This window comes from Etheostoma cragini, chromosome 8 (genome assembly GCF_013103735.1).
Source record: "Etheostoma cragini isolate CJK2018 chromosome 8, CSU_Ecrag_1.0, whole genome shotgun sequence".
NCBI lineage: Eukaryota > Metazoa > Chordata > Actinopteri > Perciformes > Percidae > Etheostoma > Etheostoma cragini.
Genome location: NC_048414.1, coordinates 1154639 through 1159646, shown reverse-complemented (window position 1 = coordinate 1159646; position 5008 = coordinate 1154639).

The following is a 5008-nucleotide window of genomic DNA, read 5'->3' as shown; positions in this document are numbered from 1 at the left end:
GGAAATCAATGCGACCCCGGGTTCACCTCTGCTTGACGCTAATGACGGGGTGTAAACATTGATGAGAGCGCGTGCTCCCTGCAGACGGGGTGAGGACACCGTCACTGCCTCGGAGATCAGTCTCTCAGTGATTAGTCCGACCAGACCGCACAGCATTCTGGGACGGCTTACTGGCATTTCTTTCAACCAATCACACTCGTCTTGTGATTGGTTGAAAGACACATCTCACTTCTTTACTATCTTTGTTGGGAGTCACACTTGTGGAATACCTGCACGACAGGGACAGGAAGTAGTTCTTTTGGAGATTATGGTCAACTAGTGTGTGCTGTAGCAGTGTTTTACCATTGAGAACCAGCTAGCATGCTAGCGCTAGCATGTGCTACGGTTAGCCACCTCGTCTCTAGTGACGTAGAAAGCCGTGCAGATGTTGAACAGCTCACCCGGAGACTGAAGACAGAGGACACTCAGAAACCAGATCTCACTCAAAACACCACGGATGGTTTTATTTCCCTAGTGTGTATGCATGTGGAAGCACCAGAGACACAAAATAACAGCCCAAATCCCAGAAAAGAGATTTTTTCATAATATGGGCACTTTAAGACTCTTCTCACTACCATGCAGTAGTGAGTAAATGCAGGTGCACTTTGACTTCCTGTAAGGTTTCAGCGTAACTTCATTTTTATCTCAAATCTTGGGCATCTCCATCCTTGACCTGCCGGCTGCTGTTTGACCGACATAGAAAAATCAAAATACAGACACCAAATGTCTTAATTACATTTGAAATAGTTTTAATATGAAAGGAATCACACTCCCATTTGGTGGACGTCCCCACACTGTTGCACAGACACAAACACACACACACACACACACACACACACACACACACACACACAGTGTGTCTCACTATCTTTGTGGGGACCCATCATTGACATAAAGCATTCCCTAGTACCTTACCCTAACCTTAACCATCAAACAGCCCTTTAACGTTAAGGGGATCAGCATTTTGTCCCCACAAAGCTGTCAGGACCCCATAAGTAAGCTGTATTCCCAGTTTTTGGTTTCCCACAAATGCAGCTAAACATGGTACACACACACACACACACTAAATTAGTTTTCCAGTGCAGAAAAGCGTCAGCAACCCTCGATCCCTGCTGAAGTCCGACGGTGCATCAGGCTCTACATGTGGAGTCGTCGTGTTTTTCTTCGGGCCGTCAGCGGTCTCCTCCCCAGACTGAAGAGGTCTAAATAAAACCCGTTCAGCTGATGGTCCAACAGGGCTAACCCGAGACTAACTACGTTCTGAAGAACTCTGCTAAATGTTGATTTCCGGCTCGTTATTGGCTGCATTGTTGGTGCACCTGACACTGAAACAGGAAGCTGTTCCCATGCTAAGGTCCCAGTTTCTTTAACCAATGACTGCTGATTCCTTCTCTTCTGATTCAACACACACACACACACACACACACACACACACACACACACGTACATATACATACACCGCTCATTTTAGGGATCGTTGTCTCTTTCTCTCCTTCAGTGGTCGGTCTGGTGGAACCATTACACGGCGTTTCTTTCTCCGTGTGCTAACTGAATAACATCCATGTGTTAAGAGGACTTTTTACATGCTTTATAAGTTTCTGGTGATTCCCCGTCAGCCTCATCTCGGGAGAACAAACAGAATAGATAGATAGATAGATAGATAGATATTTATTGATCCCAAAAAAATGGGAAATTACAGTGTTACAGCAGCACACAAAATATACATACATCCAATATACATGAAATAATAATAATTATAATAACAAAATATAAGAATAAAATATAAGAATGTAAGAACAAATATTTAAGTATATACAAGATCGGGAAAAAAACTAAATGTGCAACTGTTTAAATATAAGTATGCTAAAAAAATGTAAATGAACCAATCGTTCCGGTTGCCCTTATTGCAATATTGTGGTGATGATTGAGTGTCATCTAGCAGCCAGGGATGAAGTGTTGAAGAGTTTTATTGTCTGTGGTAGGAATGATTTCCTGTAGCGGTCCGTGCGGCATTTAAACTGTCGGAGCCTCTTTGAGAATGTTTTATTTGGAAATATTTAAAGCAGATTTTTCAGACGTCGATAAAAACTTTAATGTTACCTTAAAGGATGAGACGTCTCTTAAAAAGGAGCGAAGGTAACGTAAAGTATAAAGTTCGTGTCTAGTGGTTTTCTCTCTGCAGCATCGAGGAGGATCTGCAGTCAGGGAACCGCTCAATAACCACCAAGAGAAGCTTTACAGCTGCTCTGGCTCCCAATCACACAGCACATAGGGGGCTCAGTGTGTGTGTGTGTGTCGTTGTGCGTGTGTGTGTGTCTGTGTGTGTGTCATTGTGCGTGTGTGCGCGCATGTACGTAAGTGTGTATGTGTGTGTCTGTGTGTGCGTCAGTGTGCGTGTTTGTGCTAGTTTGTGTGTGTGTGTGCGTGCTTTAGTGTGTGCCTGCCAGTGCGTGTGTGCATGTGGAAAGGTGTATGCGTGCGTGGATGTCTGTGTGTGTGCATATGCGTGCCAGTGCGTGTCAGTGTGTTTGTGTGTATGTGTGTGTGTGTGTGTCTGTGTGTGTGTCTGAGTGCCAATGCGTGCGTCAGTGTGTTTGTGTGAGTTAGTGAGTGAGTGAGTGAGTGGGTGAGAGTATGTGTGTGTGTGTGCGAGTGTGTGTGCATATGCGTGCCAATGCGTGTCAGTGTGTTTGTGTGTGTGTGTGTGTGTGTGTCTGTGTGTGCGTGCCAGTGCGTATGTCAGTGTGTGTGAGTGTATGTGTGTGTGTGTGTGTGTGTGTGTCTGTGTGTGAGTGCGTGCGTGTGTAAGTGTGTGTGTGAGTGTATGTGTGTGTGTGTGTGTGTGTGTAGAAGAGTTTTCATTTTTGAAGTGACAACAACACTTGGAGATATAACATCGGTCTGAGAGGAAACGACCCCCGCCGGTCCTCTAACGCCGCGCCGCTGAGTGACGAGCTGCTGCCGACAGCCGGGGCCCCTCTGGGACCCCCTACGGGACCCTCTGGGACCCCCTACGGGCCCCTCTGGGACCCCCTACGGGACCCTCTGGGACCCCCCTACAGGGCCCTCTGGGACCCCCTACGGGACCCTCTGGGACCCCCCTACAGGGCCCTCTGGGACCCCCCTACAGGGCCCTCTGGGACCCCCTACGGGACCCTCTGGGACCCTCCTACGGGGCTCTCTGGGACCCCCCTACAGGGCCCTCTGGAACCCCCTACGGGACCCTCTGGGACCCCCCTACAGGGCCCTCTGGGACCCCCCTACGGGACCCTCTGGGACCCCCCTACGGGACCCTCTGGGACCCCCCTACATGGCCCTCTGGGACCCCCCTACGGGACCCTCTGGGACCCCCCTACGGGGCCCCCCTACGGGGCCCTCTGGCCCGGATCTCCGCAGGCACACGCAGGTTTTTAATTGCTCCGGTATTGACTTTGCTTTAAAAGTTCATGAACCCAGAATCCGGCCGGAGTGAAAAACCCAGTCGGACTGAAACTGGATTTTTGGGTTTAGTTGAGTTTAGTTGAGTTTAGTTGAGTTTGACAGAAATGCAACGACAGATTATCTTCCAGTACATATTCTGGACTAAAACTGCGTGATATTAAAAAACAAAATGCAACATTATCCCAGATACTGAATCAGAAGTGTTGTCGGTTCTGCTGCTCTCTGTGTTCTACTAAAATACAACAAATGATGAAATGTTGAATTTTAAACAAATGAAAGGAAATCATTTCCAAGTTTCTTTTAAGGAACAAATGGAAAACTGAATTGATGTAAAAAGGCAGCACTAAAAAAAGTGAAAGTAACATTTTCAAGCGCGGATTCTTTCTCCTAACCCACAAAAAAAAGTGTAATTTGCAATAAGTCGCAGTCTTTCGCGACGTGTTTATGGCGCCAGTTGAACAAAAAACATGAAATGTTCCTTGATAAGGAGCTTTTTTTAATACGTTTTATAACACCGTGACTAGAGCCCCACCAATAAATTGGTGGCCCGATAATATTGGCCGATATGAGGAATTTCCCGATCTATCGGCATTTAAAAGATTTTTAAAATGTTTTCACTTTAATGACATTTTTGTGACTTTGTTGTGCATTTTTTCACGTTTTAGTCACTTTTTTTTGACATTTGTCTTTTTTGACAGTTCTTTTATCGATTATGTTTTTCTCCAAATGCTATAAAATTGACAAAAAAAACACCCAAATTCAATGTAAGTAGTGAACTGATTATTTGTTTACCTTGTGAAACCATCCACGGTACTTTTTTGGACAATTTGTTTGAAAGAAACCCAAATTTCTGATGAAGAAACCTTTTAACCCTCCTGCTGTTTTTGGGTCTAATTCGTCCGCTTTCCAAAAAGTTTATTTTTCAGATAGATTTTCCCAAAAAGTTACGAGGATGGTTCCCAACAACGCTCCTCACAAGTTAAATAATGAGGTCACTACTTTCATTGAATTTGTGTGTTTTTTTGTCAATTTTATAGCATTTGGAGAAAAAACAATTGGCAAAAGAACTTAAAAAAAAAAAGGTGTAAAAAAGAGAGAAAAATGTAAATAAAAGTGACTAAAATGTGAACAAATGTCAAAAAGTAACAAATGGGTCAAAAAAAGTGACAATGTAAAAAAAAGCTTTAAAATTGGGGGAAAAATTCATAAATATTTCAAACGGCTCAGAGGAAGTTGAGAAACATTGAAAAAGTGACAAAATATTGGGGGAAAGTTACAAAAGGGTCGAAAAAAAAAAAGACGACATTAAACTCGATAAAAAGGTTTTTCATTTTAAATCCAGTGTCCTGGTAAGCCAACAGGAGGGCCAACAGTGGGGTACTAGTACTTCAAGTACAGGATCTGAATACTACTACAGGATCTGAGTACTACTACAGGATCTGAGTACTACTACAGGATCTGAATACTTCTTCCACCGCTGTAGTACTTTAAGTACAGGATCTGAGTACTTCTTCCACCGCTGTAGTAC